Below are 23,340 nucleotides of genomic sequence, written 5' to 3'. Positions count from 1 at the left end.
TCTCTGCTGTGGATGTGACAGGATGTAGATGTGTTGTGGCATTATCTGCCAAAAATCAATTGCTGACACAAGTCACTAATGTAGTGTGATAGGCACACTACAAGGATATATAGGAAGAGAATAAGGAGATATTATTGGATATATTTTAGGGACTTTGATCAGGGAAACCATATGTAGAGATAGAGGGGGACTGGTCAGTTAGAATTGTGTGTTCTGCAAAGTACAAAATCCGCAAAAAAAAAAAAAAGGAAATCTTTTTTCAGTATATGAACATACAGACAGATTTAAATAAAAAAATCAAGTTTCTACAGTTCAAAGACTTATTTTCAGCACCCCAATAGCATTATGCTACCAACACTGAGCAAGTGCACATTTTCTGTCTTCTCAAAACCATGTCAATGCATTTAAACCCCTGTTATTAAACACGCTGCATATTACTGCAAGATAATGGGTAGTTACAGCAAAAGCATTTTATAGCAATAACACCATTATCATACCCATTTTAGTGACCTTGTTTATAACTGCAAGATAATGTTCAGTTACAGCAAAAACATTTTGCACCATTATTAAACCTGTGTTATTAATTGCGCTGCAGATTACTTAAAGATAATGGGTAGTTACAGCAAGAGCATTCTTTGGTAATAATGCCATTATTATATCCGTTTAGTGAACGTGTTTTTTTTACTGCAAGATAACATTCAATTACAGCAAAAGCATTTTATGGCAATAATACCATTATCATACCCTTGATATTAAACTCTGTTACATATTACACAAGATAATGGGTAGTTACAGCAAAAGCATTTTACAGCAATAACGTAATTATTATACTTGTGTTATGATGATCTGCCCAACTATCACTGGGTTTAATACAGGCTTAATAGTCATTAAAATGATAGTTAATAATACTGATGCCAGTTTTACAGTTTACTTACATAAGCATCTCAGCATCTGATGACTTGTTTTTCATAAGTTCTCAGCTATATATTACATGCAGAGATCACACTGTACAGATTATTGAAAATGTAATAATGAGCCTAACTACAATACCTCAGCTACAGTGTGAAATGCATTCTTTTAGGATGTTATCAGGACAGGAATCCAGCAACTGTCTACTGAACAAACCCACTTAAGCTGGCCATACATGTGATCATCATTAACGATCCAAATTATATTTGATTTAGACACTTCACCGATTAAAGCAAAAAAATTAAATTCCATCTGAATTAGTGACAAAGCACGTTAAAAATCAGCTATTTTCCAGCTGCAAGGAGTGTGTATATCAGTGTACATCACTGTGCATTGCAGAAACATACAGTTGCAAGAAAAAGTATGTGAACCCTTTGGAATGATATGGATTTCTGCACAAATTGGTCATAAAATGTGATCTGATCTTCATCTAAGTCACAATAGACAATCACAGTCTGCTTAAACTAATAACACACAAAGAATTAAATGTTACCATGTTTTTATTGAGCACACCATGTAAACCTTCACAGTAGGAAATAGAAGAATTGCTACAGAGGCGCTCAGTGGGTACTATATGTAACAGCAGCGGTATCGCGGCAGAACCACAAAATCTGCCGCACAAGAGAAGGCAATGTATTGTATTTAAATACTTGATACTGCGTTTTGGGACATAATACAATTAATATTAGTGTATAGGTATCACAGATAAGCTCTATCTAGCACATGGAAGTATGTCAGTGGTCAGGTATTTAGCTGGCTTAACCAGTGTACCTGCAATGGAGACTCCTATTCAGCACACGAATAGGAGTCTCCATTGCAGGTACACTGGTTAAGCCAGCTAAATACCTGACCACTGACATACTTCCATGTGCTAGATAGAGCTTATCTGTGATACCTGTACACTAATATTAATTGTATTATGTCCCAAAGCGCAGTATCAAGTATTTAAATACAATACAAAACCTTCACAGTGCAGGTGGAAAAAGTATGTGAACCCCTTGTATTTAATAACTGGTTGAACCTCCTTTGGCAGCAATAACTTCAACCAAACGTTTCCTGTAGTTGCAGATCAGACGTGCACAACGGTCAGGAGCAATTCTTGACCATTCCTCTTTACAGAACTGTTTCAGTTCAGCAATATTGGGATGTCTGGTCTGAATCACTTTCTTGAGGTCATGCCACAGCATCTCAATCAGGTTGAGGTCAGGACTCTGACTGGACCACTCCAGAAGACGTATTTTCTTCTGTTTAAGCCATTCTGTTGTTGATTTACTTCTATGCTTTGGGTCATTGTCCTGTTTTCAACACTTATCTTCTGTTGAGCTTCAGCTGGTGGACAGATGGCCTTAAGTTCTCCTGCAAAATGTCTTGATAAACTTGGGAATTAATTTTTCCTTCGATGATAGCAATCCGTCCAGGCCCTGACGCAGCAAAGCAGCCCCAAACCATGATGCCCCCACCACCATACTTCACAGTTGGGATGAGGTTTTGATGTTGGTGTGCTGTGCCTCTTTTTCTCCACACATAGGGCCAGATTTATCATTAGCTCAAGTCAGAATAATGGAGTGAAAAAGTCGCAAATTTTTGCGCAATCGCTGAAACTGCCCAAACATTTGCGACTTTTTTCTGCTCTGCACTATGCTCGCTGGTTTTCTGAAAGTGGGCGTGTTTTCTTATGTAAATGAATCTCTAGACAGATTTACTATTGCGACTATTTAAAAAGTCACAAAAAAGTCGCAAAAAAATGTGCAATTTCACTCCAGTGAGGAACTTGCTTATCTTATGAGACTTTTTAATAAAACATGCAACTTTTTTGTAAAGACGTGCAAATTTTGTAAAGCTGCTTACTGACGGATAAACTGCTACAGTCAAACCACATTTATTACAGTCTTAAAGGGCCGATCATAAACTTAGCTAAAACTGACTTTAGCCATATGTGAAAGTGGAGTGAGCTGTCAGAGTAATGATAAATCTGGCCCATAGTGTTGTGTGTTTCTTCCAACCACTCAACTTTGGTTTCATCTGTCCACAGAATATTTTGCCAGTACTGCTGTGGAACATCCAGGTGCTCTTGTGCAAACTGTAAACGTGCAGCAATGTTTTTTTTTGGACAGCAGTGGCTTCCTCTGTGGTATCCTCCCATGAAATCCATTCTTGTTTAGTGTTTTACGTATCGTAGATTCACTAACAGGGATGTTAGCATATGCCAGAGACTTTTGTAAGTCTTTAGCTGGATTCTTCTTCAACTCATTGAGCAGTCTGCACTGTGCTCTTGCAGTCATCTTTACAGGACGGCCACTCCTAGGGAGAGTAGCAGCAGTGCTGAACTTTCTCCATTTATAGACAATTTGTCTTACCGTGGACTGATGAACAGCAAGGCTTTTGGAGATACTTTTATAACCCTTTCCAGCTTTATGTAAGTCAACAATTCTTGATCGTAGGTCCTCTGAGAGCTCTGTTGTGAGAGGCATCATTCACATCAGGCAATGATTCTTGTGAAAAGCAAACCCAGAACTGGTGTGTGTTTTTTATAGGGCAGGGCAGCTGTAACCAACACCTCCAATCTCATCTCATTGATTGGACTCCAGTTGGCTGACACCTCACTCCAATTAGCTCTTGGAGATCTCATTAGTCTAGGGGTTCACATACTTTTTCCACCTGCACTGTGAATGTTTACATGGTGTGTTCAATAAAAACATGGTAACATTTAATTCTTTGTGTGTTATTAGTTTAAGCAACTGTGATTGTCTATTGTTGTGACTTAGATGAAGTTCAGATCACATTTTATGACCAATTTGTGCAGAAATCCATATAATTCCAAAGAGTTCACATACTTTTTCTTGCAACTGTACATAGCTAGTCAGCTTTGGTAGTGAAACAGTTACTGTGCATCAGTATGACAGGCAGATGACAGGCGTCACTCTTAGAATCAATTCACACTTCATTTATTTGGTCAATGAACTCAGCCTTAAAGGTCAATATTAAGGACTTAATTGTGCAGTGGCCCAAGATTCTACTATAGAGTGAAAGAGCTCACTCCCTTTACACCGTCAGCTGATTTCACAAATATTGCTAAAGAACCTGTAGCAGTATTGTCAGACCGCTTTTTCACCCCAATTACAGAATCAAGGATTAATGGATTTACTTTTGTATAAAAGAACGTGAACACCCCCAAAATCAGTAGTATAAGACCACGATTTCTCAACAATTACAGAATCAAGGATTACTGGGTTTACTTATGAATAAAAGAACATGAACACCCCAAAATCAGTAGTATCAGGCTGCAATTTCACCCCAATTACAGAATCAAGGATAAACGAATTTACTTATGTATAAAAAAGTGAACATCCCAAAATCAGCAGTAGCACGCTGCAATTTTACCTCACAATCAAGGAATAATGGAATTACTTATGTGAAAAACAATGTGAACCCCACGACTAATCCACCTGCCGCCTCCTAAGGGGAGATCACTTAAGATGCCCCAGTCCAGGTCCTGCAGGTCTGCCGCCTCCGAAGGGGAGCTCTCGCAAGATGCCACAGTCCAGGTCCTGCAGAAATTTACCGTAGTCCCCGTGGGCTACTCCCTCTGCCACTTCCTAAGGGGAAATCTGTAAAGATGCCCTAGTCCAGTTCCAGCAGAAATCAACTGTAGCCCCCCCCCCCCCCCCCTCCTGCCAGGGGAAATCCCTTGCTCTGCTTAACCATTAACTGTGAAGGTGCCTGACACAAATCACACAGACAAAACACAAAACACAACCACAGAAGAGCAAACCCAAACTTTTCTTCTAGGATTCTAGGAACTCAGGATTATACATCAACCGAAGTTGCTACTACGTACGTAACCAACAGCAGAACAGATTACCATAGCACAGTGGAGTATAGCACAAGAGGCAGATGAGACGACCAGAATTTTCTCACCTTGTCTCTGAGGCTGCAGTCCTCGACCTCAAGCGTGGTCCACCGTGCTCTTGGAACCCCAAACTTCCGCTAGCGACGTTACTTCTCCTGGGCCCCACGTATCGGGCGCCAACTGTTAAAGATGCCCTTAATCAGGGCTGAAAATTCAGACTCCTGTACTCCACTTTGCTGTTTAGGTAAATGCTTTATTTCAAAGAGCAGTTTCCAGTAAAAAAAAAAAAACATTTTTTGGCATATAGCCTTCTTCAGCATAACTGGAAGGGCATACAGAAATATCTTAGTAAATACATGACATTAATCTTGGATACAAACTAAAAATTATGTCAATACAACATGCGTATAGAAGAACAAAAGAAGCAATATAAATGTACACTTAATTGCACAAAACATATAACCGTCCGGTTAATTCAGACTCTGACAATATTTTTCTCAACAGATGCATCACAGGAAGTCCAAGAGGGGTTTTTTTTTGGTTTGCAAGGAAGGACACGGATGGTATGTTGATCCGTATGGATGATAGGCCTGAGGTCGGCATCAAAAATCGCAGTAATGTGGAAGCTCAGAATGGGGTGAAAGATGTTAAGGAGGGCAAATGATATGGGAAATCATGTAGTATACATCAGCTACCAGATTCATATACAAAATACAATACATATGTATAGTATACAGTAAGCTATATAATCGTACTAAAATACGATATTGTGAAGACTACATCGCATAGATGGGAGGTACATAGCAATCTTACCTGGTTGAGCCGCATGGATAAAAGAAAAAAAGCGTAGAGTTGAAGTACCCACAGTGGGTTGCAGTTTGCTGCAGTAGTATGGGGCTCTGTGGCCAACAATCCTGGAAATTCTTTGGAATTGAGAGCATGGGAGGGACTGCTTCATGCCAGTGGGGTGGAAACTAGAGTAATGTAGCAGGCTATTTCCAGGATTGTTGACGGTACCAACACCAAAGAATTGCGACTAAATGAAATGTCCACCCGTTTTCACAACAGGGGTTATCCCGACTTTGTCATTAAGGAAGGTCTAACCCCTGACCATAAGGTCAGAACATTACAGTCCCAAAGGGTGCCTTTTGTACATACATTCCACCCTTTTACATCCAAGGTCCAGCACATTTTACATAAGCTTTGGCATCTTCTACATCAGGCATATCCACATATCGAAGCCTTTTCCTTCCCGTTTCTACCATGCAATAGAAGCCCTAAGAATCTCAGGGACATACTAGTACGAGCGGATGAAGGCTCAAATACTAAAATCCCACGACAAATATTCCTCAAAACACAACGAAAAGCACATTCCCCTGCCTTCACTGTACACAATGTTCCCACGTCACAAAAGGGGATAAGATTTACCATCCACTAACTGGCAAAGGGCTCCCTGTACGGGGTTTTTTCACGTGTGACTCTTCCAACGTTGTGTATATAATCAAATGTCCCTGTGGTTTAGGGTACGTTGGTGAAACCACACAGACCATTAGAGACAGGATATGCCAACACAAATCCAATATCCGTTGTCAAAACAACCATCTACCTATCCACGCACATTTTGCAGCTAAGCGGCATACCATTGCTCAATTACGTTTCCAGGTGGTGGAACAAGTATCAGTCCCTAGAAGAGGCAGGGATTTATCCCGCATACTCATGAACAGGGAAGCGCTCTGGATCCACCGCCTACAAACCTTGGAACCAAAGGGGCTCAACCGAGAATATGAAGTTGGCAGTTTTCTCTCATTCCAATATAAGCTTACTCCATTACATGTGATAAACTCTCTATCAATATGGAATGCTATCTTAGAAACTATCTGTTATTGATTACATGCTCATACTGATACTAGATGTGATTTGTAAGCATCTATTTGATAAGAATTATCTATACATTAGGAATTATAACTAACCATGTCCCTATCTTCATTCATTTCAGACCAGATATTGAATATCCCCCCCTCGCTGAAGCCGCAATTTCTATATCCTTTGGTATAAATATCTACTATCTTTGCACTTTCAATGTTTTATTGTAATTTTCACGCTGTACTAGTCTTGACAGCACTGTCATCTCCATGCACTCCATTAACTCTCGTATTGTGTGCATGCTCCGTGCTCACACAGCAGCTATATTCTATCATCTTACTGTCCACCCCTGCTGCACATGACGACTCCAATCTACGTCATCAGACACCGCCTTCTATGCAGTTACTCTTGCGCATGCGCTGCTATCTAGCGTATGCCCACTGCGCGCCAGTCACAATCCTTCCTTTTGGGTTTTCTTGCGCATGCGCCATTAAAACATACGCATGCGCCGTATCTACATTCAGTAGTGCCCGCCATCTTTGTTTATCCCATTGCATATACCTATGAGATACTAACTGGAACTACGTCAGCTAGACCCCGCCCCCAACTTCCTCTTCAGCGTGATCTCTATTTAATGGCGAGATACACCACCACCGATATGGCGCCCTTTCTTTTAGGCCATAGCCTTATTCTAGCGCACGCCAATCAGGGCCACAGAGCCCCATACTACTGCAGCAAACTGCAACCCACTGTGGGTACTTCAACTCTACGCTTTTTTCCTTTTATCCATGCGGCTCAACCAGGTAAGATTGCTATGTACCTCCCATCTATACGATGTAGTCTTCACAATATCGTATTTTAGTACGAATATATAGCTTACTGTATACTATACATATGTATTGTATTTTGTATATGAATCTGGTAGCTGATGTATACTACATGATTTCCCATATCATTTGCCCTCCTTAACATCTTTAACCCCATTCTGAGCTTCCACATTACTGCGATTTATGATGCCGACCTCAGGCCTATCATCCATACAGATCAACATACCATCCGTGTCCTTCTTTGCAAACCCCCCCAAAAAAACTCTTGGACTTCCTGTGATGCATCTGTTGAGAAAAATATTGTCAGAGTCTGAATTAACCGGACGGTTATATGTTTTGTGCAATTAAGTGTACATTTATATTGCTTCTTTTGTTCTTCTATACGCATGTTGTATTGACATAATTTTTAGTTTGTATCCAAGATTACTGTCATGTATTTACTAAGATATTTCTGTATGCCCTTCCAGTTATGCTGAAGAAGGCTATATGCCAAAAAGCGTTTGTTTTTTTTTACTGGAAACCACTCTTTGAAATAAAGCATTTACCTAAACAGCAAAGTGGAGTACAGGAGTCTGAATTTTCATTATTATTTGGTCTGGGAACCATCTCCTGTTGCCCACACACTCTATCAATTGAAGTACCATCCAACCTTATATCACTTAATCAGGGCTGATCACGTTTGCTCTACTGCTCCAAATTAATAGTAACCCAAGGGTTTTACATGCATGGAAGAAAATAACTGTGACACACACACTGGGGTCAAAGCAAATTCTTGTTTATTACAGGAAGTACAACAGTTTATATAGACATCAGAGGCATTCCCCCTGAGGCTCGTGGCATTGTTACATTGGCTGAAATATGATAATAAGAAAAGAGATAACACTTGGCATCTGTGCAGTGTGCATCGTTTTACTAACTCTGGTATGTATGTATGTAAATATCTAACTATAGGGGCCATCTTGTAATGGAGTCTTCACTAACAGCAGAAAAGCATGTATGACGTAGTAAGGAGGCGTATCATCTTCGGTAGGATGAAACCTTGTTGTCTGAGAGCTGGAGTATATGGTAGCTTTCTTAACTGATTCAAAGAATGATGGCCACATCTCTATCAATTCCAAAATCAAAAGTATCAGACTACAATTCTACCACAATTACAGAATCAAGGATTAATCAAATTACTTATGTATAAAGCTATGTGATCAACCTAAAATCAGTAGTATTAGAACGCTTTTTAACCCCAGTCAGTGCAGCAAGGTGTAATAGAATGGCTTCTCTATTAGCCAAGAGTTACACTCTTCTATTGGCCCCTGCACTCTCTCTATAGTGTGGATAATGCCTCCCTATCCTTCCCTACAGTATGAATAATCTTTCCCTCAACTGCTCAATAGTCATTTTTTGTGAACGAATTGTTTCCTAATCACTGTCCCTAGCGCTTGTAATGTCTCTCCCTGCACTAAGTTTATTGTAAAATGGCACAGACCTGGCAGTAGGAGACATTTTATAGGGCTATGACATCACAAGGACTGGCTATCTTCTGATTGGCTGTCTGCATGGCATTATGGGTGATCCCTCGTTCCCGGGCTTCTTACTTTCACTTTGTAACATGTGCAGCAGCCATTTTAGAAAAATCAAATTCATTACCACGAATCGACAGGAAATTCACATTCATGACAAATCAAATTTTTCCTGTGCTCAGTGGTAATAAAATAGTGGGTTTCTTATTTGCCATGATATTTTGTACTATTTCTGCACTATTTCCATAATATTTACTGACCAACAGGACTGGGAGGTGGGGGGGGTATTAGCAAGATATTATACTGCTAGCAAAGAACTTCACAGGTATGTAAAGTACACATATGTATTAGGAACAATTGCAATTGTGCATCTGTTGTGCTTTATATATTTTTTTTCCCCCCACACAGGATGTTTCAGTTAGGGATAAAATATTATCTGTTTTCTGTGATTATCAGTTTTTTTTTCAGATTAGCAATACCCACAAAGATTTATTATAAGGTACTGTATGCCACATTAGAATAAAATTGGAAAAAAGGGCCCTTATAGTGAAATAAGTGAAATAAGGAAGGAGCCCTTCATCGTGCTTTTTATCTACCACCTTCATCACAGGCCAGTAGAACATGGAATGTGTCAATATTGTGTCATATCCCCATTTCATGGGTACAGCTACACAGTCAGGTTCCCTGATGCAGAAAACTGATGCAGTTTTGAAAGCCAAACTCAGGAGTGGATCATAAAAGTAGAAAGTAGAAAGAACAGGTACAACTTCTCTTTTTTGAATTCACCACTGGTTTTGGCTTCCAAAGCGGCATCAAGAGACATCACCTTGTGGCCGTACCCTAATGCTAGTTCCACCATACTTTTTTTGCTCATGTTGCTAATTGTGTGCAGGTTGCATGCTTGGATAGGTTCAGACTGCTCATGGAAAGGGGCCACCTTCAGCTAATGTTTGATGGTGCATGCTTTGTTTAATGTCATTGCCAAAATCCTAACAAAGACTATGATTTTTAAATGCACGGTAACAGGTCTTTGAGAGCCAGAATTCTTGCTGTTTCTCAGGTGTTCAAATACTTATGTTCAGCAGTGCAAGACAAATAAATTATTTTAAAATCCTACAATGTGATTTCCTGAATTTTTCTTTTAAATTCTGTCTCCCAGAGTGGGAATGCACCTACAATGTCAATTCCAGACCCCTCCATGATTTCTAAGTGGGAGAACTTGCAAAATTGCAGGGTGTTCAAATACTTCTGTTACTCACTACACTGCGTGCAGAATTATTAGGCAAATTAGTATTTTGACCACATCATCCTCTTTATGCATGTTGTCTTACTCCAAGCTGTATAGGCTCGAAAGCCTACTACCAATTAAGCATATTAGGTGATGTGCATCTCTGTAATGAGAAGGGGTGTGGTCTAATGACATCAACACCCTATATTAGGTGTGCATAATTATTAGGCAACTTCCTTTCCTTTGGCAAAATGGGTCAAAAGAAGGACTTGACAGGCTCAGAAAAGTCAAAAATAGTGAGATATCTTGCACAGGGATGCAGCACTCTTAAAATTGCAAAGCTTCTGAAGCGTGATCATCGAACAATCAAGCGTTTCATTCAAAATAGTCAACAGGGTCGCAAGAAGCGTGTGGAAAAACCAAGGCGCAAAATAACTGCCCATGAACTGAGAAAAGTCAAGCGTGCAGCTGCCAAGATGCCACTTGCCACCAGTTTGGCCATATTTCAGAGCTGCAACATCACTGGAGTGCCCAAAAGCACAAGGTGTGCAATACTCAGATACATGGCCAAGGTAAGAAAGGCTGAAAGACGACCACCACTGAACAAGACACACAAGCTGAAACGTCAAGACTGGGCCAAGAAATATCTCAAGACTGATTTTTCTAAGGTTTTATGGACTGATGAAATGTGAGTGAGTCTTGATGGGCCAGATGGATGGGCCCGTGGCTGGATTGGTAAAGGGCAGAGAGCTCCAGTCCGACTCAGACGCCAGCAAGGTGGAGGTGGAGTACTGGTTTGGGCTGGTATCATCAAAGATGAGCTTGTGGGGCCTTTTCGGGTTGAGGATGGAGTCAAGCTCAACTCCCAGTCCTACTGCCAGTTTCTGGAAGACACCTTCTTCAAGCAGTGGTACAGGAAGAAGTCTGCATCCTTCAAGAAAAACATGATTTTCATGCAGGACAATGCTCCATCACACGCGTCCAAGTACTCCACAGCGTGGCTGGCAAGAAAGGGTATAAAAGAAGAAAATCTAATGACATGGCCTCCTTGTTCACCTGATCTGAACCCCATTGAGAACCTGTGGTCCATCATCAAAGGTGAGATTTACAAGGAGGGAAAACAGTACACCTCTCTGAACAGTGTCTGGGAGGCTGTGGTTGCTGCTGCACGCAATGTTGATGGTGAACAGATCAAAACACTGACAGAATCCATGGATGGCAGGCTTTTGAGTGTCCTTGCAAAGAAAGGTGGCTATATTGGTCACTGATTTGTTTTTGTTTTGTTTTTGAATGTCAGAAATGTATATTTGTGAATGTTGAGATGTTATATTGGTTTCACTGGTAAAAATAAATAATTGAAATGGGTATATATTTGTTTTTTGTTAAGTTGCCTAATAATTATGCACAGTAATAGTCACCTGCACACACAGATATCCCCCTAAAATAGCTAAAACTAAAAACAAACTAAAAACTACTTCCAAAAATATTCAGCTTTGATATTAATGAGTTTTTTGGGTTCATTGAGAACATGGTTGTTGTTCAATAATAAAATTAATCCTCAAAAATACAACTTGCCTAATAATTCTGCACTCCCTGTATATATTAGAGGTGGTATACATGGTTACAAAAGGTCTGCTTTTATCAAAAGAACAGCACCAGTGTTGTCTGTAGGCTGCGTCTGGTATTGAATTAATTTGACTGGGGATAAATCACCACCATGGACAAATCTGGTGCCATTTCTTGAAGAAAAAAGCAGATCTTTAAAATATACAAGACCAGTTAGTAGATGGAGTAGAACAATTCATTAAACGGGTTCACCAACCTGTTAAAAGTGATGGCCTGTTCTCAAGATAGGCCATTTCTACCTGATCATTGGGGGCCCGAGACTCAGCACCCCTGCTGATCAGCTGTTCTGTGCAGCGCCTGACCTGTATAGCTTTACTTATTGTGCAGTGGAAGGAGCTGATAAGTGCAGCACTGCTCCCACTCACTTCAATGAAAGCAGCACTGCAGAAATCAGCTCCGTCCACTACACAACAGACAGAGCTGTGTAGTTCTGGCACTGGAGCTACTGCAGAACAGCTGTTCATCAGGGGTGCGGGGTGTCAGACCCCAACGATAAGATAGCAATGGTTTATCCTGAGGATAGGCCATCACTTGTAAAGGGTTGACAACCCCTTTAAGTACTGATAATTATTTATCTTACAATTATTAAGGTTTCCTCAGAAATGAGCAAAATTCAAATATCCATCTGGGACATTCACTATACCTTGGCATCCAGTAATCATGTGGTGATATAATGGGTAAGGACATTCCTCGTTCACTCAGATAGTGTCAGTTTCCAGCCATTGCAGCTGCTGTGTAACATTACCAGTACAATCTGCATCCTGTATCTGTTCTAGATGTTTGTCAACTAATTCCCCATATGCTGCAGCTGAGTTCTTTCTTTTTTTAACTTTCACACTGAACTTGTGTTGAGGACTAATCCAGAAGTCGATGTAAAATGTTCTGGCGGATGCTAGACACTGAGAATTTAAAAATCGAAACACTTGCACATATATTCTTGTTCCTTGATAGTATCAGCATCAGATAAAAATAATGGTAAAACAAGTAATGCCAGACAGTGGTTACCAAAGTTAAGACCATTTGAGTTTAGTAGCTTGCATGATATTTTTTTTAATCAATCACAATAGTCTGGTTAGGTTAAACCCACGTAATCTAACCTGCAACATGTAATTATAAGTAAAACGAAAAAACACAGATCATGTATTAATATAAACTACAAGTTAAAAACTGCCCCCCACCATAAACTATCATCATTTACTATAGATATTAGGGCATACATAGATGATCCAGGGGTATTATTTCTCCTTGTGGAGAGCACCTAGTAAGAGTAAGGAGTCTTATAGGCCATGTAATACTCCTCTAGGAAAAAAGGTATGCAAATTGGGTCTTTCCAAAAAAGAAAAGAAAGCTGTGTCTCTGGTACCACCACTTTGATGTTAGCTATCCTATAAGTCAATATCTGATCTTGAGACATAACTTAGGATTATAGCCAAGCCAGTACCTCATCTGCAGACAACTGTTTCTGGGTGATTATCCTTCATCAATGCAGGGCAGAGGGAACTGGCTAAACTGGGTGAAAGACCTTTGCTGGAGATCTGGGAGGAGAGCATTTCTCCTTGTGGGAAAAAAAATTGACCCTCCTCAGTGCAGAACAGAGAGAAAAGGGGTTCCTTATAGCAGAAATTTTGCTACTTTATGTTGAACTTGAACAGTTATTACTCTGTGTATTGAAAGGATACAACAGCTCTCTTAAACCTCCAAATGTAAAATCTATATGAGGTAATTAAATGAGGTATATAAAAATATGAGGATCTAAAAATATCTGAGCCCACCTACAGTGGATATAAAAAGTCTACACACCCCTGTTAAAATGTCAGATTTCTGTGATGTAAAAAATGAGACAAAGATAAATCGTTTCAGAACTTTTTCCACCTTTAATGTGACCTATAAACTGTACAACTCAATTGAAAAACAAACTGAAATCTTTTAGGTAGAGGGAAGAAAAAATATAAAAATAAAATAATGTGGTTGCATAAGTTTGCACACCCTTAAACTAATACTTTGTTGAAGCACCTTTTGATTTTATTACAGCACTCAGTCTTTTTGGGTATGAGTCTATCAGCATGGCACATTTTGACTTGGCAAGATTTGCCCACTCTTCAATGCAAAAACACTCCAAATCTGTCAGATTGCGAGGGCATCTCCTGTGCACAGCCCTCTTCAGATCACCCCACAGATTTTCAATCGGATTCTGGTCTGGGCTCTGGCTGGGCCATTCCAAAAGATAGCCAGTTTTCTTCTCGTCTTTTTGGAGGGACTTCCAGTTCTTAGTAATGTCACTGTTGTGCCATATTTTCTCCACTTGATGAAGACTGTCTTCACTGTGTTCCATGGTATATCTAATGCCTTGGAAATTCTTTTGTACCCTTCTCTTGACTGATACCTTTTAACAATGAGATCCCTCTGATGTTTTGGAAGCTCTCTGTGGACCATGGCTTTTGCTGTGGGATGCGACTAAGAAAATTTCAGGAAAGACCAACTAGAGCAGCTGAACTTTATTTGGGGTTAATCAGAGGCACTTTAAATGATGGCAGGTGTATGCTTACTCCTATTCAACATGATTTTGAATGTGATTGCTTTAAGGTCCATTCACACGTCCGCAATTTCGTTCAGCATTTTGCGGAATGGAATTGCTGACCCATTCATTCCAACAGACATATTCTATTAGTGCCGGCAATGTGCGGTCCGCAAAATGCGGAACGCACATTGGCGCTTTCCGTGTTTTGCGTATCCACGGCTCCGTGGATCCGCAAAACAGGTTGCGGACGTGTGAATGGAGCCTTATTCTGAAAACAGCTACATCCCCAGTAATATGAGGGTGTGCACACTTATGCAACCACAACCACATTATTATAATTTTTTGTTTTCTTCCCTCTACCTAAAAGATGTTTGTTTTTCAATTGAGTTGTACAGTTTATAGGAAACATTAAGGGCTCTTTCACACCTGCGTTCTTTTCTTCCGGCATAGAGTTCCGTCGTCGGGGCTCTATGCCGGAAGAATCCTGATCAGTTTTATCCTAATGCATTCTGAATGGAGTGAAATCCGTTCAGGATGCATCAGGATGTCTTCAGTTCCGGAACGGAACGTTTTTTGGCCGGAGAAAATACTGCAGCATGCTGCGCTTTTTGCTCCGGCCAAAAATCCTGAAGACTTGCCGCAAGGCCGGATCCGGAATTAATGCCCATTGAAAGGCATTGATCCGGATCCGGCCTTAAGCTAAATGTCGTTTCGGCGCTCCCCACTACTACTATGGCAGCCAGGACTTTAATAGCGTCCTGGCTGCCATAGTAACACTGAACGGCTCCGTCTTCAAATGCTTTCAGTACACTTGCGTTTTTCCGGATCCGGCGTGTAATTCCGGCAAGTGGAGTACATGCCGGATCCGGACAACGCAAGTGTGAAAGAGGCCTAAAGGTGGAAAAAGTTCTGAAATGATTTATCTTTGTCTTATTTTTTTACAGCACAGAAACCTGACATTTTAACAGGGGTGTGTAGACTTTTTATATCCACTGTACCTCAGCAAGGCCACATGATTCCAGACAGGAACCTACTCTATTTAATACCCATCTCTATGCTAGTGCACATCTACATTCATGAGAGCAGAACCTGCACGTATGCTGTGTTGCTACTTGTTAACTCTATGTGCATTTAAAGGAAATGCTTCATCAAATTTTTTTATCTGCCTGTTAAAACCAGATAGCAATCGGATGCTGGGAAGGGGTTAATTGCGGCCATGTACATTCATGCATTAATTTATCATATTGTGCAGGATGTGTTTATCATGATTGTGTGTTTTGTCTTTGTAGTACATACTTGGAGTTGTGGCTGCCTCCAAATCTGAATGCATTCTGATTATCCTATCTATTCCACATGCCGCTTTTAGTTCGGTGATACATATGGCTGAGTTTGCTCTTCCTCTCATTCGATGCTTAAATGCACACAGAGGTAACAGGTAGCAACCCAATATATGTGCATGTTATGCTTTCCTGAGAGGCGATGTCCACTGGCATAGAGACAGGTATAAAATAGAGTAGGTTCCTGCCTGGAATGTATTTTACTCTGTGTAATGGCCTTAATCTTCATTGATGTTCTAAACCCAGGATTCACAAATATACAGATAGATACATGAATACTTGGTCATTTCATAGACTGCTAATCTGCAGGCAGTCAAAGTCAGCATAACTGTATGTGAGCGACTGGTGATTGGTCAATCACAGGTCACCCCAGATGGAAGTTAAAAATCTGAAAATACAACTTTTTCCTGGTGTGGAGAAAGCGACGTACTTGAAAAAAGAGAGGAATAGTTCCGCGCAGTCGTGGCTATGGTTGGATGTGTAATCCCACAAGGTTTCTTTTCCTGTAAATCTGTGAGATTACGCGATGTTTCTTAGACCTCAGGGTACTCCAGATCGAAATGTTAGGAACCTTTCCTCAATGCCGAGTGTTCCTCTAGACATCGAGTATCTTTCCTCACTTTAGCAATAAGGTCCAACCGCATTTGAAGAGACAAGTTGGTTAGAAAATCGGCATGTCAAGAGCAGGTGAAGGCAGCCAAGGTCCTACATGCCTAGAGCTGCATTGGAAGATGCTGCCTCTCTGATCTGTGGCACAATAATGACATCACACACTTTATATATCAAAAGAAATTGATAAATCCAATCTCTAGCACTTTGTATTTGTATTATTGTATGCTGCCATCTGATGCACAGTAATAAAGAAAATGCTTTGTTATATATTGTATAATCATAGCATTCTTGTTAGGATGGTCCATTATTATATTTCATAAAATCACAGTGTTCTCTATCCTCATAATAAACGGCAATTAGGGCAACATTTGAAATGTCATTTTTTTAAGAGCTACTTTAGATGAATTCAGATGTTCGGCAGTGATCAGACTGAAGTTCTGATTGTGCTCTCATTTCTATGAGTCACTAAATAGCCCACTCGGGTCTACTTAACTGCAATCAATGACTCAGATCAGTGTATTTCTTTGTAAATTTGTATGTGATTCCAACAGGAAACTGTAAATGACTTGGAGGAAAAAAAAAACATCTACACAACGCTTTTAGCAAAACAGCCTGAAAATATAGTTTAACTAGCAGAAGGATCCGGCTTCGCACGGGTATATTTCATTTAATGTTTGTGTGTGTAGTTAAAAGATCGACAGTATCCACTATACGGCTTCATTCACACGTCCGCAACGTGTTTTGCGGATCCGCAAAACACGGAAAGCCGCAAAATGCCGGCACTAATAGAATATGCCTGTTCTTGTCCGCAATTGCGGACAAGAATAGGACATGTTCTATTTTTCTGCGGAACGGAAGTGCGGACCCACAATTCCGTGTCCGGGCAGCACATCGTGCTTCCCCATAGGAATGAATGGGTCCGCAATTGCGGACGTGTGAATGGAGCCTAATAGTGACCTCCACAGCCCCTCACCCCTTAAAAGGTTTCTGTCATGAGAAATAACATTATGTAGCTGAGTGAGATTAGCGATGTGCTAATGTCAGTAGTACATAACAGTATGCTTTATAAGTCTCTGCCTGCCGCCGTTCTCTTAAAATAACGACCAGGTCCAGTTGATTGACTTTCGAGTTCTCCTCAGTGTCTCGTAAATCCCACGCCTGCGCCGTCCCGTTTAGTATTCGGCGCAGTGAGTGAAGGACGCACGCCTGCTGCCGGCTTTCTCACTGCGCATGCGCCGAAGGAAGGAAGCCGGCAGCAGGAGCGCGTCCTTCCCTCACTGCGCCTGCGCTGAATACTAAAAGGGACGGCGCAGGAGCGGGATTTACGGGACACTGAGGAGAACTCGAAAGTCAATCAACTGGACCTGGGCGTGCCAAAGGGTGCATAGACTGAGCCTCTAGGTGCTGATGCAACGCCCTAATAGCACCTAGAGGCTCATTAGTATATTTTATATGTCTTTATTTTAAGAGAACGGCGGCAGGCAGAGAGTTCTAAAGCATACTGTTATGTACTGCTGACATTAGCACGTCGCTAATCTCACTCAGCTACATAACGTTATTTCTCATGACAGAAACCCTTTAACACTGATCCCCCCCACCCACAGTGCCCTGTCTCCTTAAAATGGGACCTCCACAGAAGCCCACCCCCTTAACTTTGACCTTCACAGCAGCCTGCCACTTTAACACTGAGTTCCACAGCACCCCACCCCCTTGACAGTGACCTCCACAGGGGCCTGCCCCCTTAACAGTGACTTCTACAGCACCCACTCCTTAACACTGACCATAGGTTACAGTCCCCTGTAACCTAGGTTGGTCGTGCTTGCACACTATAGGAAAAAGCATCAGCCTCTCTGGTGGCCAGGACTGTAGGAGCACACATAGGCTAGTGCTTTTTCCTATAGTGTGCAAACACGACCACCACTGATGGATTACAGGGTGGTCTGTAACCATGGAAACGAGCAGTGTATAATGTAATGGAAAAATGAATCCAGCCAGCAAAGGAAGCACTATGGATAATAACAATACATTAGTAAATGGCTTGTATTAAAGAGGTTGTCCGGGATTGAGGACTTTGTTCCATTAGTATAAGACAGACATACATATAACATACACTGCTCAAAAAAATAAAGGGAACACAAAAATAACACATCCTAGATATGAATTAATTAAATATTCATCTGAAATACTTTGTTCTTTACATAGTTGAATGTGCTGACAACAAAATCACACAAAAATTAAAAATGGAAATCAAATTTTTCAACCCATGGAGGTCTGGATTTGGAGTCACACTCAAAATTAAAGTGGAAAAACACACTACAGGCTGATCCAACTTTGATGTAATGTCCTTAAAACAAGTCAAAATGAGGCTCAGTAGTGTGTGTGGCCTCCACTTGCCTGTATGACCTCCCTACAACGCCTGTGCATGCTCCTGATGAGGTGGCGGACGGTCTCCTGAGGGATCTCCTCCCAGACCTGGACTAAAGCATCTGCCAACTCCTGGACAGTCTGTGGTGCAACGTGACGTTGGTGGATAGAGCGAGACATGATGTCCCAGATGTGCTCAATTGGATTCAGGTCTGGGGAACGGGCGGGCCAGTCCATAGCATCAATGCCTTCGTCTTGCAGGAACTGCTGACACACTTCTGCCACATGAGGTCTAGCATTGTCTTGCATTAGGAGGAACCCAGGACCAACCGTACCAGCATATGGTCTCACAAGGGGTCTGAGGATCTCATCTCGGTACCTAATGGCAGTCAGGCTACCTCTGGCGAGCACATGGAGGGCTGTGCGGCCCTCCAAAGAAATGCCACTCCACACCATTACTGACCCAATGCCAAACCGGTCATGCTGGAGGATGTTGCAGGCAGCAGAACGTTCTCCACGGCATCTCCAGACTCTGTCACGTCTGTCACATGTGCTCAGTGTGAACCTGCTTTCATCTGTGAAGAGCACAGGGCGCCAGTGGCGAATTTGCCAATCTTGGTGTACTCTGGCAAATGCCAAACGTCCTGCACGGTGTTGGGCTGTAAGCACAACCCCCACTTGTGGACGTTGGGCCCTCATATCACCCTCATGGAGTCTGTTTCTGACCGTTTGAGCAGACACATGCACATTTGTGGCCTGCTGGAGGTCATTTTGCAGGGCTCTGGCAGTTCTCCTCCTGTTCCTCCTTGCACAAAGGCGGAGGTAGCAGTCCTGCTGCTGGGTTGTTGCCCTACTATGGCCTCCTCCACGTCTCCTGATGTACTGGCCTGTCTCCTGGTAGCGCCTCCATGCTCTGGACACTACGCTGACAGACACAGCAAACCTTCCTGCCACAGCTCGCATTGATGTGCCATCCTGGATAAGCTGCACTACCTGAGCCACTTGTGTAGGTTGTAGACTCCGTTTCATGCTACCACTAGAGTGAAAGCACCGCCAGCATTCAAAAGTGACCAAAACATCAGTCAGGAAGCATAGGAACTGAGAAGTGGTCTGTGATCACCACCTGCAGAACCACTTCTTTATTGGGGGTGTCTTGCTAATTGCCCATAATTTCCACCTGTTGTCTATCCCATTTTCACAACAGCATGTGAAATTGATTGCCACTCAGTGTTGCTTCCTAAGTGGACAGTTTGATTTCACAGAAGTGTGATTGACTTGGAGTTACATTGTGTTGTTTAAGTGTTCCCTTTATTTTTTTGAGCAGTGTACATCCATGTCCTACCTTTTGCACATGTTTCTGAAGCCCCGTTTTCTTATAGGAAATTCTTCGCCGGAAGTGAAGTTTTCTTATACTCGGTGACCTACCGGGTCCCTTGCAGGAGCGCTGAAGCCTCTTCTTCCGGCTGCTCAGGGAGCCCGGTGATATCGCCAGTAAAACAGCTAGGGCAGTGCTAAAGCCCGCCCATCAGAGCCGGTGATATCACTGAACACACTGCCAGGCGGAAGCCTCCGCCAGGCAGTGTGTTATTGTAAACAAAACAGCCTTTGCCCTGCGCGATTTAGCGCAGCACAAAGGACAGCATCGGAGTATGAACTGCTCCGATGCTCAAGTCAGGGGGGCTGCCTGGGTGAAAATAGAGGTTTATCTGGGTTCAGCTCTGAACCCGGACAACCCCTTTAAGGCTGAGTTCACACGAGCGTGTCCGGATAAGGTCCGGATGCGTTGTGGCAAACCCGAGCGAGTAGGTACCCAATTGCAGTCAGTTTTGACTGCAATTGCGTTCCGTTGTTCAGTTTTTATCGCGCGGGTGCAATGCGTTTTGCATGCGCGTGATAAAAAACTGACTGTGGTACCCAGACCCGAACTTCTTCACTGAAGTTCAGGTTTGGGTTCGGTGTTGTGTAGATGTTATTATTTTCCCTTATAGCATGGTTATAAGGGAAAATAATAGCATTCTTTAATACAGAATGCTTAGTAGGTGGTCAATTGAGGGTTAAAAAATGATGGATCATGTGATTGGAACATGTGATATGACATCACCACAGGTCCTTTAGCCGGCAGCTCATGATTAAAGAAGTAAGAAGAGACCGGCAGCTACGCGATCAAGAGGAGAAGGTGAGTTAATTGACCACCTGATAAGCATTCTGTATTAAAGAATGCTATTATTTTCCCTTATAACCATGTTATAAGGGAAAATAATACAGTGAATAGACTGTCATCTTAGCAACCATGCGTGAAAATCGCACCGCATCCGCACTTGATTGCGGATGCTTGCGATTTTTACTCAGCCCCATTCTCTTCTATGGGGCCTGCATTGCGTGATAAACGCATAATATATAGCATGCTGCGATTTTCACGCAACGCATAAATGATGCGTGAAAATTACAGCTCATGTGCACAGCCCCATAGAAATGAATGGGTCCAGATTCAGTGCGGGTGCAATGCGTTCACCTCCCGTATTGCACCCGCGCGGAAATCTCGCCCATGTGAACTCAGCCTAACCTTCTCTACATGATAAATGCCACTTACTGATGTGAGACAACCCCTTTAATTAAATTCATAACAAAAGACTTTGTGACCCCAATAGACCGCTCCTATTCTTATACTGATTCATAATAATTTACACCCATTTCCTTAAATATGTTTAGGTGGAAACAATTGGTTCAGACTGATCATCCACAGAATTAATTTGGCACCGCCTGCTGTTCAAAGTGTATAACAATGCCCATGTCCACCTAATAAGCAGGATGCTGCTGGTCACACATAGTCACTGTCCCCACAGTCAGGTCTCTCTATAGTAATCCTCTGTTCATCGCACAACCACCAGAAAAAGATTTCTGCTTTTCAAGGAAGGAGGAGGGCCTCTGCAGTAGCAGAAAATACTCCTTCTGTAGGTAGAGTAAAAAGGTTTTCTAGAAACACCTAAAAAGTAATAAGGCTACTTTTACACTCGCGTTTGGTGCGGATCCGCCATGGATCTGCACATACAGATCCGCACCGATTATATAACCGCATGCATCCGTTCAAAACTGATCCGTTTGTATTATCTTTAACATTGGCCAAACGGATCCGTCTTGAACACCATTGAAAGTCAATAAGGGGTGGATCCATTTTGCACTGTGTCAGTGAAAACGGATGCGTCACCATTGACTTACATTGTGTGTCAGGACGGATCCGTTTGCCTCCGCATCGTCAGGCGGATGCCAAAACGCTACAAGCAGCGTTTTGGTGTCCGTCTCCAGAGTAGAATGGAGGCGGAACGGAGGCAAACTGATGTATTCTGAGCGGATCCTTTTCCATTCAGAATGCATTAGGACAAAACTGATCCGTTTTGGACCGCTTGTGAGAGCCCTGAACGGATCTCACAAACGGAAAGCCAAAACGCCAGTGTGAAAGTAGCCTAAATAGGAACAAAGCCAATAGGGGTATATGGAATTAGGTATTATAATTGAAGCACATCACCACAAAGTAAGCATGATTAAACTATTCATTTTATTAACATCAAAAATAAAAACATGATTGGAAACACACAAATAAATTTAAACATTTAAAACAAAACTAATGCTGGTCTGTAAGCAGGAAATATGAAAAAAAGTTAGGAGAGATGGTTAAAACAAAATAAATTTCACATAACTTAGGAGACGCTATATGTAAGCATGGTTCACACAGAACCTATGGCCACTCTAAAAAATAAATAAAAAATAACTATCACGAACAGTCAAAACAAATATATAATACCAACCAACAGTAAAAATCCTGTGTTATGACAGACCACCACCACGCCCCAACGCATGTTTCACGGGCAGCTTTTTCAAGGAGTAATAACTATATATACTGATATGGACAGGGATACTAACTTAGTAGGCGTTGATAATTATAGTAAGCCAAACCAATGAGCAAAAGCATATGTAATTACATTCATGATTGCTATCAGATCAGCCAATAAGAATACATCAACCATACCTGTAAATAACGATTACTTACTGCCTTTCCATACATGGTGCGCCCAGAGCATCCACACTGTGCTGTCGGCCACGCGACGAGCCCGCGGCATCCGGAAGACATGGATTACGCATGGTATTGCGCAGTCCATGTCATCTCAGAGCCGGGGATGCGTAACGGGCATATGATGTATGATTAACCCCTTCCCGACCTTTGACGTACCACTACGTCATGGGAACCACTGCGTTCCCGCAATTTGACGTAATAGTACGTCATGGTGATCGCGTGAGCACCTCTCACTGCAGGGGCCCGGCAGTCCGTGGTAGCTGGGCCCCTGCTGTATTCGCCGGCATCGCTGTAAAAGCTGATGCCGGCGGATTAACCCCTTCTACTAGGCAACCTGTTAGTTTTCTTCTCGTCTTTTCATCAATTTTGGAGGGACGTCCAGTTCTTGGTAATGTCACTGTTGTGCCATATTTTCTCCACTTGATGATGACTGTCTTCACTGTGTTCCATTGAAGATCTAATGCCTTAGAAATTCTTTTGTACCCTTCTCCTGACTGATACCTTTTAACAATGAGATCCCTCTGATGCTTTGGAAGCTTGGACCATGGCTTTTGCTGTGGGAT

This window comes from Bufo bufo, chromosome 2, assembly GCF_905171765.1.
Source record: "Bufo bufo chromosome 2, aBufBuf1.1, whole genome shotgun sequence".
Taxonomy (NCBI): domain Eukaryota; kingdom Metazoa; phylum Chordata; class Amphibia; order Anura; family Bufonidae; genus Bufo; species Bufo bufo.
Note: the sequence above shows the minus strand (reverse complement) of the source record.